This window comes from Tupaia chinensis, unplaced genomic scaffold, assembly GCF_000334495.1.
Source record: "Tupaia chinensis unplaced genomic scaffold, TupChi_1.0 Scaffold000484_1, whole genome shotgun sequence".
NCBI lineage: Eukaryota > Metazoa > Chordata > Mammalia > Scandentia > Tupaiidae > Tupaia > Tupaia belangeri.
In genome coordinates this window covers 289,470-302,165 of record NW_006159996.1, presented here as the reverse complement: position 1 = coordinate 302,165, position 12,696 = coordinate 289,470, and the positions used below count along the sequence as shown (strand labels likewise).

The following is a 12,696-nucleotide window of genomic DNA, read 5'->3' as shown; positions in this document are numbered from 1 at the left end:
CCTTTGTGTTCGTCATTTTGGTTAATTACTGGAAGATGGTGGTTCCGGCACTCGATATCTTTTGGCAGCCAGAAAATTAAGGAGGGTGCCCATCTGTTCTTGTGAATCCTGCAGTGAGGGGCTTCAGGTAAGCAGGTCATCCACGTACTGGAGAACCTTAGAAGGATGAAGGGGACAGTTCATGAGGTCCTTTGCCAGGGCTTGACCAACCAAGGGTGTGAGGACTGTCATGAAAACCCTGAGGAAAGACAGTCAAAGTGAGCTGTTGAGATATTAGTATTTGGGTTCTCCCAAGTGAATGCGAAAAGGGGTAGGAGTCTGAATGGAGTGAGAGTGAAAAAGGTGTCCTTGAGGTCCAGGACTGAAAAGTGGAGGGAGGGATGTGTGAAAGGAGGGTCGAGGGGTTAGGGATATCAGGGGCTGACTGGGCAATAAAGTGGGTGGCTACAACTTTGGCCCCGGGTAGGGTCCTCTGGTGAGAGTTGGCTCAAACAGTTGGCTGGATTTTCTTTTTGACCCTGGGTGACTTCTTACAATTTGTCATAATTTACTATCTTTTGGGCTGCTCATTCCATCCCTGCTGTAAGGCATCATGACATGCAGTCGTGATGCCTGCAGCTGGGATCAGCTGCAGGGGTTGCCTCAGTATCTACCACTGCAGTGGTATCAGCCATGTGGGCCCTGTCAGCATACTCTTCCTGCCAGCTGTACCCAGTCATGCTCGTCTACCATCATGTGGATGTCATGCCAGGTGAAGTCATAGGCCTGTGTAAGATATCTAAATTCTTTGATAAACTGTGTGGGGTTGGCAGAGAAGAAGCTAAGTGCTTCTCAATGGCGGACAGATCCACAAGGGAAAAAGGAACATGGACTTGAACAACTCCCTCAGCCCTGGCCACCTCCTGTAGGGAAGCCATGACCTGGGGTAGGAGTGGGTCATTTGAGTGTGTACGGCCAGCAATGGGGGAAGACAGAAGGACTGTTGGCTGAGTAGAGTGGGGAGAATTCTAGGGGCAGGGAGGTGGGGGGGCAGAGGGAGATAGGAAAGTTTAATGGGGGGCCAGGAGGGGGTCTTGGTGGAGAGAATTCCGGGAGGTCAAAAGTTTCCCTGGAGGGAACCAGCAGTTAGTGTAATGGCTGTTGCTGGACTCCCACGTAGCCGACCGTGGTTCGTGTCCTGGACCCGGTGGCTTAAAACTCACGCCGAGCACGTGTGCGTGTGTGCCCAAGATCCTGAGAGGAGAATGGAGAAGGGATTGTGGCATGACCATCCCCTCTGAGGGGTGATTTCTCGCTTTCTGTCTCTATGTCTCTGTCTGTCTGGCGAGCACACGTGCCCTATAGCAAAAACCTCTCAAAAATAAAAATAAAATAAAATAAAAGTTTCCCTGGAAAAGATAGGAGTGTTTTTTTGGCCAGTGTTTTTAGCCATCGTCTGCCCTAGCAAGCAAAAACTGGGAGAGATGATACAGAAATGGGGATGAGAAGGCAGACACCAAAAAGCCTGAACATACGGGATTTCTGTCCATTTGCCAGCAGTCTGACAAAAATCGGTGAGGTCTGTCAAAGTATTGAAATCAAAAGTGCCCTCAGGTGGCAAGATAGATCCATTATTTAGTGAATATTTGGGCCCAGCCTTGGTTGACAGGAAGGCCAGGTGGTGTTTTGATTGTTTGGTGTGATCATAATCTAGCTTTTTCTAATAACAGAGGACACACTCTTAAGGGTTTTTGGATCAGGTTTGGAGGTGGCAGACCCCATGATGGATTAGACCTCGGGTAGAATGAGCTGAGAGGTGTCCCTTCGGTACAATCTCTCCATGGATAGGAGGGTAAGGAAAGTGTCATCCAGGTAGCCCTGAGATAAGACAATCCTTAGGGTAACCCTAGGGCACCCAGAATGGATGTAGAGTGTTCCTGGTGTGGCTGGGACTAGACAGGAAAACTCCAGAGTTCCAAAAAAACGGGTGGGATTGCTTACCAGCCAGATGACTCCAAGAGGCATCCAGCCCCTCCTGGTTTTTGGCACCGGATGTTTGATTTAGGAGTGGTGGCAACGGAGTAAGAGACAGCAAAGATGAAAATACCAGAGTCAGGCCTTGGGGTTTAGCAAAACCAACAAGATTTATTCTGCAAAAAGCTCTTGGGTGAGGTCCCACGGTCTGAACAGAGGTCGAGGGTCGGGGGTGGGGGTGTGGGGGGAGAGTCATACCCAAAGGATTGCTGCTCATCCTCTTATAGCATCCAGTCCCGGCCAATGGGAGACAATGTTTCTGTTCAACTGGTGGTGGGTGTGCTGAAGGCCTAAAGGTTCCCACTAGTGGGAACCGCCATGTTTCTTTTCCTTTCCCCCAGACTCTACAGTGTGGTGGTTGGGGCGATGGACACGCCCATATGGCTATATATACACACACACATATATATATATAAAAAACTTTAAAGTCTATAAGAGCACGGGTTGCCAAGTGGTGTGGTGGTCAGAGGAGCTGGATTCCCATGTGGCCAACTAGTTTGTCTTGGACCTGGCGGCTTGCTTTCTTACTTTCCCTTTCTCTATCTCTGTCTTATTGGTCATATTAAAAAATGACAAATGGGGGACCAGCAGTTAGCGTAATGGCTATGTCGCTGGACTCCCACGTAGTCGACCGTGGTTCAAGTCCTGGACCCGGTGGCTTAAACTCACGCCGGGTGCGTGTGCCCAAGATCCTGAGAGGAGAATGGAGAAGGGATTGCAGCGTGGCCATCCCCCCTGGGGGGTGATTTCTCTTTCTATCTCTCTGGTGAGCGCACGCGCCCTATAGCGAAAACCTCTCCAAAAAAAGACAAATGGAATTAAATAAACTTAAAAAAAAAAAGCACTCATAAAATTAATATAAATACTTTTCAAATTCACACAACTTAAGTAAATAAGCCAACTTCAAATATGGCCCAAAAAAGGGGAAAAGGTTGGACTAGCAGATGGTGTAATGGTTATGTCACTGTACTCATAGGTAGTTGACCACGGTTGAATCCCAAACTTATAACTCATGTCAGGTGCCCGTGCATGTCCCAGATCCAGAGGGGAATGGAAAAGAAAGGATTGTGATATGGTCACCCCCTCTTCAAGGGATGATTTCTTGCTCGCTCTGTGGTGAGCACATGTGTCCTATAACAAAAATCTCTCTAAAAAAAAAAAAAAGTTTAATACATACAAATCATGTTTCCAACAGTTTCTCCAGAGTTTTTATTAATCATGCAACATCATTTTTTTTTTTTAAATTTGCTATAGGGCACATGTGCTCACCAGAGAAAGACAGAGGGAAAGTGAGAAAACAGGTCTAGGACTTGAACATTGGTCAGTCATGTGGGAGTCCAGCACCTTAACCACCACGCAACCTACTGGCACCAATATGATATCTCAATATGGTTAGTTTAATAAAACAACTAGTAGTCATGTGTTATATTTTATATGGTAGATATCTAACAGAAAAATAAATTCATGACTTTTTCAGGCTTATCCCTAAGGTACTTAAAACATTTAGCTTTCATTTTCTCTGATAGTTAACTATCTAGGCTTTTTGCTGTTTTGACAAGGTTTTCCCAAAATCAAATTCTAAACCAAGTTCTTTGACCTCAAAATAACTTTTGGATGTTTAATAGACAGCCCCAACACATCCAAAAGAGATGTTAAAATATTAATACATTGGGGCCAGTAGGTGCCATAGTGATTAAGGCGGCTGAACTCCTACATGGCTGACTGTGGTTCAAGTCCTGGACCTGGCAGCTTGCTTTCTCACTTTCCTTCTCTCTGGTCAAATTCAAATAATGACAGTGAGGGCCCAGAGGTGGCATAGTGGTTAGGGGCACTGGACTCCCACATGGCTGACCATGGTTCAAGTCCTGGACCCGGCAACTTGCACACTTTCTTTCTGGTCAAAATTGAAAAATAAAAATAATTCTAAAAAAAAAAAAAAAAAGAAAGAAAATAATTGGGCCCATCTAGTAACAGACTGAACAAGTCCCTCAGACCCAGATAAAAACCACTTGCCACAGTTCCTCTTCAACAACCCATTTTCTGGGACCCCTCCCTTCTTGGAAGCTGATCTGCCTGCCTTCTCCTTCAATAAACTCCCTGGTTTGCTATGCCTATTCTGTGTCCCCAACTTTTTAAAAAATATAATATTTATTTTATTTATTCATTCATTGATTTTAATTTGACCAGAGAGAGACAGAGAGTGAGAAAGCAAGCCACCAGGTCCAGGACTCGAACCATGGTCAGCCATGTGGGAGTGTCCAGCACCTTAACCACACCACCTGCTGGTCCTTGTGACAACTCTAATTCTTCCTGAGTGTGGGACTGACAGCCCCTGCATTCTTGTGTAATAATCAAGTTTCTGCATTGGTTAAAACGTTCTCTGAGCTTTCCAACATTGTAGTTAATGGACAGTAACAGATAAAGAACTATTTCATCTTAAACAGCTGCATTTAGTATATAGCTATTGAACGCTGGAGTGCTAGAAAGAAGACTGGACTCTAGATTCTAAGTGCTCTTCTAAAATTTAGATACTCTCCATGATTTTTTTTTGGAGACATTTTTGCTATAGGGCGCATGCACTCGCCAGAAAGATAGACAGAAGTGAGAAGTCACCCACTGGAGGTGGATGGCCTAGCCACAATCCGTTCTCCTCCATTCTCCTCTCAGGATCTTGGAAACAACACGCCTGGCATGAGTTTAAGCCACTGGGTCCAGGACTCAAATTGTGGTCGACTACATGGGAGTCCAGCAACATAGCCATTACACCGACTGCTGGTCCCCTCTCCATGATTTTTAAAAACTGTACCTTTTCTACTTCTCTGAGCTGAAATAATTTAATTAAAATCTACATGACAAAAGGACTACATTCATTTACTTATCTTGGTGTTGCCAGGTTTCTCATTCAGGTGAAGGCATCTAGAATATAAGGAGGTAAAGAATTGAGAGGGCCTTTTTTTTTAAAAAAAAAAAAAAACACAAAAAAACACAAAAAAAACAAAACACAGGGCACATGTGCTGACTGGAAGGACAGAGAGACAGTGAGAAGTCACCTCCCCAACCCCACCCCCGGGAGATGGCCACGCGACAATCCCTTCTCCATTCTTTTCTCAGGATTCTGGGCACACAAACCCAGTATGAGTTTTAAGCCGCCAGGTCTGGGACTCGAACCATGGTCAGCTACATAGGAGCCCAGTGATGTAATCATTACAACATCCACTGGTCCCAAGAAAGGGTGCTTTTCTACTAACAATTGTTTGCACCCAGACTAGGACCAACTCCACAGGAGGAGTTACTCCACTCTCAGAGGTGCAAAACACTGCCCAAAGGTTCTTGGCTGTCACACCAAAACAGTGCTTATAGCCAAACCTCAATAAAGACAGTGCTTACTCTTCCAACAGTGTAACACCATCACAGGCATCACACTAGCCTGGACAGCTGACAACTGCTGGATGATTTCTAAACAGTTTTCTCTTTCTTATTTGTTCCAGATCCCTAAGTGTTAGGTTTAACAAAGGACTGACTGACTCACACAAGGTTTTATTCAGGCAAGAAGCCACCAGGATCTGAGGTTAGAGAAACTTCAGACTACCCCACTAAGGTATTTTTTATATGGGAGGGGTAGAGATAGGGTCATGAAAATGAGGGGGGCTGATTAGGGTACTTGCCATTGTGACCCTATCAGCCCATCTGTGAGCATTTACAGAAACATTTTTATGGTTTTGTTTGCCAGGAGGGTTCTGGCTAAAGGCCATTGTAACCACCACCTCCGTATTTTTTTTTTAGCTCCTTTTTTTTGGAGAGGTTTTTGCTATAGGGCGCATAGAGACAGAAAGCGAGAAATCACCCCCCAGGGGGGATGGCCACACCACAATCCCTTCTCCTTTCTCTTCTTGGGATCTCGGGCACGCACGCACACGCGCCTGGCTTGAGTTTAAGCCACCAAGTCCAGGACTCAAACTGCGGTTGACTACATGGGAGTCCAGCGACACAGCCATTACGCTAACTGCTGGTCCTCCACTTCCATACTTTCTGATGGGAAATTTCCCTAAATGCGTTCAGGGGTTGCTAGGCACCCCAGAGAGAAAATATGGGATCCAGGTTAGGACCATAGGTTGAATGTGGACTACAAACAGGCTTGGAAGTACTAATTGCTGCCAAACCCTTTAAAGAAACAACTAACCCTTTCCCATTCTTTCAGTAGTTTTATCCAGTATTCAGGGAGTTTTCACAATATGCCAAGCACTGTGCTTGGGATGAACAATTAAGATACACTATCCTTTCCCTCAAAGAACTTAAAAATGTCCCTATAGGTCCCTCAGATGGAACGGCACAGTTAACCTTAAAAAACATCAACACACTTTGACATAAATCACTAAGGCCCTATTCATCTTTTCATTGCCCAGAGGCTGAATTTGTTGGGGGGCAATGTAGAAGTGAATTTGCCTCCCAATTATTTCCTGATGGATACCAAGAAGCGTGGAAAAGGTAATCATAGGAGGTAATCATTATTGGAACAAACAGAAATATTTACCTGAAAACTCTACACGCAGACTGCCTGCCACTGCTTTTCATATTATCCTAAAATGGAAGATAAATGAATAAGCTCTGGTGATCTGCTCAGAATGGTGATCACAATTAAATCAATAATAATTGCCTACTTCAAACAGTAAATTTCAAATATTTTCATCACAAAAGATCAGTATGTACAGTGATGGATTTTGTAAATTCGTAACTTAATCATTCTATAATATAAACATGTACTTATATATTATTTTATTTCCCCTTATTTGCCTTTTCCTTGCCTATGAGTAGCAAAAAATAACTTCCTAAAGCCTTCTAGATATCACTAGTCTTAAGATCCCATATATAAAAAGCTATTCACAATTAACATTTGAGGCATTCACACAAAACACTCAACATTTAGCTGAAAGAATCCTTTTAAGGGAAAGCCAATTGATGGAACAAAACAAGCTTTGATAAGTAACTCCCATGCCTCCTAACATCCTCACCAGTTCTTCCTATAGAAAGTATGTCTCTTTCACAGTAGTAGGAAGTAAGTCAATCCTACTGGACAATCTCCAGAATCACTGAGTGATTGCCCAGAACTGAGAATCATCTATTCTCAAAAAATTAGCATTCCAAAACAAAATCACTACAGGGAGGACCCAATACTTACTAAAGGCACAACAACTCTGTTCACACCTATAAATCAGTTAAGAAACCAACACGGGGGGACCAGCAGACAGTATGGTGGTTGGGGTGCTGGAAATTCCCACATGGCCAGCCATGGGTTCGAGTCCTGGATCTGGTGGCTTGCTTTCTCACTTCTCCTTTATTATTTTAAAGAGATTTTTCCCTGGGCATAATGGCTATGTCACTGGACTCCCACATCATCGACCACGCTTCAAGTCCTGGACCCGGTGGCTTAAACTCACACCAGGTGCATGCGCGTGTGTGCCCAAGATCCCAAGAGAATGCAGGAGAAGGAATTGTGGGGTGGCAATCCCCCCTCAAGGGGTGATTTCTCGCTTTCTATCTCTGTGTCTCTCTGTCTTTCTGGCGAGCATATGCACCCTATAGTGAAAACCTCTCAAAAAAAAAAAAAAGATTTATTTAATCCCATTTGTTATTATTTATTATTATTTTAATTTGATGAGAGAACAGGAAAGCAAGAAAGCAAGCTGCCAGGTCTGGGACTTGAATGGCAGTCAGCCATGTGGAAATCCAGTGCCCTTAACTAACACACCACCTGCTGGTCCCTAGTCATTCTATTTTTTTAAGGTTTTTGCCATAGGGCATGTGCACTCATGCCAGGGACAAGTTTCAAGTCACCAGGTCTGGGGCTCAAATGGCAGTCAGCATGTGGAAGTCCAGCAATGTAACCACTATGCCATCTGCATCCTCCATTGTTTTTCAAGTCTCTTGAATTGTGCAGTTGGCCATGTGGGATCAAGCTACCTTAACCTCCACACCACCTGCAGGCCCAGGAATGCTCATACTTTTTTTTTTTTTAAGAGCAAATCACATCAATATTTCCCCAACAGGGAATCCCACAGATAAGTATGCCTATGAAATTTTTCTACAAGTGGATCTTAAATAGTATGATGGCCGAAGAGCCATGCCTTTTTCAGTGAAATCTGCAAAATGTCTTTTGCCTTCCTCTCTTTTTAAGATCCCCATTGAGCACTTACTTCCTAGGCTTTAAAAAATAAAGCATGACCTGCCCCTTCTATTTATACATACCCACCCAGGCTAGATTACCCGTTTTGTTTCCAAGGTATGATTCACCTAACTTCATACTACCCAAGTTTCACCCTTTGCAGACGTAACTTTGGATAAACTATACTGGCATCCTGGTAGAGTTAACACAGAGTTGGCATGAACCAGGCCCAGAATGCCAACCAGCTATCTGCTGCTGTTCTCCCAGCAGTGTAACACGTGCCTAGGTACAAGGCAACCTAGGCAGCTGCCTACGGCTGGGGCCAGAGGGGGTTAAAAAGGCTGTACTTAGAGTACAGTAGCTGCCCAAGTTTGTACTTACAGAGTTTGTAGCTGCCCAAGTCCACAGCTGAACCTTCTGCAATCAAAGCATTGCAGGTTAATCAGTTAAAGAAAGTGAATACACGTGCAACTCATAAGCCCTGCCATCACAATCCCATAACTTAGCAAGGCCTGAGCTATAGAAACAATGACAATCAAACAATAGCTTATTTGTGGTCAGCTTTGTTTTCATGTATTAATGATCTATTCAACAAGTATCAGGAAGCTTGACTCTATCACTCAGAGGCCAAATGACACTAGGCAAGTAACTTAACCCCAAGACTTAAGTTTCCTTGTAGAATGGGGGCATTATTAACAGTACTCTGTAAATAGGGTGGTTGGGAGACTTAAGTGGGATATAAATTAAACTTAAAGGATAATATCTGGTATACGGTGGGATCTCAGTATTTAAGGAACCACATTTTAGGACAGGAAAAGATAAATATAATAAATAAGGGTGAATAGAAGAGAGAAGTAACCCAGGAAGTACAATGGGCAATCAAAATCACAAATGATAGTTAAAACTAGAGAGAAAAAAAAGCCTTGAATATGGACATCTTGAAGGACAATAAAAACAGCACTGTCATTCCTGCCAACCTCAACTGAAAAAAAAAAATCACCAAAACTTTTGCAAAAATGTTAATAAACATCCCTGCACATACACCATTATAATTTACCTTAAATAAGGTTATGTAAGACCACATATTTTTTCAGTCATCCTCAAATTCTACTCCAAAATAATTTAGAGAAACAGGAAAATGACTAGAAGGCTCACTGTTTGATTCTAAAATCGAATCTTGGGACCAGCAGTTGGCATAATAGCTACGTCGCTGTCGCTGGACTCCCATGTAGTGCACCAAGGTTCAAGTCCCGGACCCGGTGGCTTAAACTCACGCCCGGCACATGTGCGTGTGTGCCCAAGATCCTGAGAGGAGAATGGAGAAGGGACTGCAGCGTGGCCATTCTCCGGGGTGGGAGTGTGTGTGTGGGGTGATTTCTTGCTTTCTGTCTCTCGGTCTCTGTCTTCCTGGCGAGCGCACACGCCCTATAGCAAAAACCTCTCAAAAAAAAAAAAAAAAAAACACAGTATCTTAAAAAGTGGCTGTCCCTGTCCGGAGTTTGGGTCGAAGGGGCTGAACCAGTTCCACTCAGACACGTGTTCTTAAACAAACCGTCCCAAGCTCCTGAGCCGGACGCCTGGCCACGAGGCTCTCAGTAGTTGGCTCTCGGTGACTCCCTATGGAGACAACGGATAGTAGGAAACAAGAGGCGACTCTGGAGCTAAGGTTACCGGTGTCTCTTGAACATGCCTTCCACGCCCGGGGTCACGAGAGAACGAACCCCAATCTCGTCCCGTGCCTCAGTATAAGCCTTCCAGCACGGTTTCTTGCCCCGGTCTGGTGAAACTCCAAGACCTCTCCCCTTTAGGCCCTTACTCACCTGCACGTTTTCGGAGCTCGGAAAGACGAACCCGCACGCTCAGAGGCCGCAGGGGAAAGGGCAGGCGGGAGCCAAGGGGAGCCCCGCCCCGGGGCGGCTGTCGGGCGGGGCCTCAGTGGGCGGGATCCTAAGCTCCGCCCAGGAAAGGCCAAGTCGAAAAAAATTCCAGCTAGGCGACGTGCGTGAGCCTACTGCTTACATCCCGTAGACTCGGGGTGAAAAAGGGTTGGGGTCTAAACAATGACGTTTCTTGGACTCTCATCCAATTTCTTACTTATGGGTAAAAGGAGCACTGGATTTGGAGCTACTAAAGACAGAGAGAGCCTGTTGTATCTTCGTGGGGCCAGGCTTCCTGACTGCACGGTTTGAGAGCCACCTCTGGACTCTGATTCTTTACACGTGTGTGGTGCCTTTCGGTTGCTGCAGGCCCAGCCCACGTTTCTGCGCTTCCCACGCAGATCCTCTTTCTGATTTCCTGCTGCAGCACTGTCATTCGGCTAATGGATCTCCCACCCACACAGATCATCTTGGTTCAGTTTTCGGAATTTCTCTAGTTTTTTCGGTAGAATAAGCCAGTCAAACCTGCCACCACTGCATCCCTGGGAGCCCGCAGTGGGATCTTTAGCAAAGCTGCCGTAGCTAAAGAACACTGGCGTTCTCTGCCAGACTTGTCTTGTACCAGGGCACAATCAGACAAAGACTGCTCACCAGGTTATCAATATTTATTTTCAACACTGAAACTTCCTTCCCCCACTAAACAGTCAATATGATTCTGTCTTGGTAAACAGTGAAGCTGGAGCCCAGTGGGGCAAGACCAACTAACAGTAATATTGAACACCATTCTGTAATTCCCCCAATTCTAGAGTCTCTACCTTTTTTTTTTTTTTTTCCCCCCGTTGGAGAGGTTTTTGTTATAGGTCACATTCGCTCGCCAGACAGACAGAGAGAGACAGAAAGCGAGAAATCACCTCCCAAGGGGAATGGCCATGCCGCAGTCCCTTCTCCATGCTCCTCTCGGGATCCTGGGCACACACGCACACACGCCCTGGCATGAGTTTTAAGCCACTAGGTTCGAGACGCGAACCACGGTCGACCACATGGGAGTCCAGCAACATAGTCATTACGCTAACTGCTGGTCCGGAGTCTCTACCTTTTCTACTCTTCCCTTCTCCAGCATCCTGTACCTCTACTGATCTATTGCACCAGGCACCATTGCCAGGCAAGTCCCTGGGAATCGACCACTGCCTTTGGCATCTGCCAACGTGTTTTATTATCTATCTCCTCAGCTCATTCATTAAAAAAAAAAAAAAAAAAGTGCTTCCCTGGCATCCCAACAACCATTACAAATCTTTCCTGAGAAATCCCAAATTGATTCCAGCAAGATTACCCTAGGCTATAGGGCGGAGAGTCACTGGGGAAGAACGCACAGATCTTCCCCGGTTTTGATGGAGCTGGACACAGGATCTGGTTGAGAAAAAGCTTCCATAAATACAGTAATTTAAAAAGTCACATGATCACTTCTGGGCTGGTAGGCAGGAACTCTGCTTTGCAGTTAAAATAGGAATGGCAAAAGATTGCCGCAATAATCAATGCCCACATCCAGCTGTCACAGTGTGTTCATAAAGGAGGGTTATGAGAGCTATAAAGCCAGGCAGATTGGGTGGGTAATTGTCCTGCTGAGTGCTGCTAAAGGAGAAATTGCATTGGCATCTCATATATTTTGCTTTCTTTCCTTCCAAACACACGAAGTAGAGAAGGCAGAGCTACATTGAGGGTTCATGAAGAGGAAAGATAAGGTGCATGTGCACACGTGCACACACACACCTGCATGTGTTATGTTTTCAGAGAAGAGATAGAAAGTAATTGAGGACAGGAAAATGTGAGCACCTTTGGAAAGAGACGACCAATAACAAGATGATGACTATATACACAAATTAGTCCAGGTAGAAGATAGAATTGGTGTAGAAGGAAAAACAGCCATTCTGAATAAAGGCTGCTAGGTGAATCGTGTTTGTATTGAAAATGTGGTCACTTGTGGCCAGCACGTGGCATGGAGTTTAAGAAGATGGATCCCTGGGGCAAGCAGCTGGCATAATGGTTACGTCACTGGCCTCCCTGGTAGTCAACCAGGGTTCGAGTCCTGGACCCAGTGGCTTAACACACTGGGTGCATGTTTGTGTGTACCCAAAATCCCAAGAGGAATGGAGGGAAAGGGATTGTGGCGTGGCCAAACTTTCTGGGGGGTGATTTCTTGCTTTCCGTCTCTCTGTCTGTGCCTGTCCAGTGCATGCAAGCAAGTCACCAGGTTCAAGACTCAAACCACAATCAGCCATGTGGGAGTTCCAGAATCTTAACTACCACACCACCTGCTGGTCTTTTTTTTTTTTTTTTTTCTTTTTTTTTTTTTTGGTTTTTTGGAGAGGTTTTTACTATAAGGCGCGTAAGCTCGCCAGACAGACACAGAGAGACAGAGAGACAGAAAGCGAGAAATCACCCCCCAGGGGGGATGGCCACGCCACAATCCCTCCGCCGCCATTCTCCTCTCAGGACCTTGGGCATGCACGCACACGTGCCCTGCGTGAGTTTAAGCCACTGGGTCCGGGACTCGAACAGCGGTCGACTACATGGGAGTCCAGCAACATAGCCATTATGCTAACTGCTGGTCCCCTGGTCTTTGAACAGTATATTAACTTCTGTGCCACC

General features: G+C 45.3%; 2 long non-coding RNA genes and 1 other non-coding gene across 3 annotated transcripts; all 3 read right to left on the bottom strand.

Annotated features, from left to right (window-relative positions):
* Positions 1–9: 9 nt before the first annotated feature.
* On the bottom strand, positions 10–2,390 carry LOC106735698 (uncharacterized). The gene is made up of 3 exons (XR_001370957.2): positions 2,212–2,390; positions 1,981–2,097; positions 10–238 (listed from the first exon to the last, which is right to left on the bottom strand). It is a non-coding gene; the product is annotated as an uncharacterized LOC106735698 (long non-coding RNA).
* Positions 2,391–4,796: 2,406 nt separating this feature from the next.
* Positions 4,797–10,047, bottom strand: LOC102485061 (uncharacterized). Its single transcript, XR_335650.3, has 4 exons — positions 9,994–10,047; positions 8,555–8,590; positions 6,545–6,591; positions 4,797–4,929 (listed from the first exon to the last, which is right to left on the bottom strand). It is a non-coding gene; the product is annotated as an uncharacterized LOC102485061 (long non-coding RNA).
* On the bottom strand, positions 5,263–5,463 carry LOC114009213 (small nucleolar RNA SNORA74). Its single transcript, XR_003550657.1, has one exon. It is a non-coding gene; the product is annotated as a small nucleolar RNA SNORA74 (small nucleolar RNA).
* Positions 10,048–12,696: the final 2,649 nt, after the last annotated feature.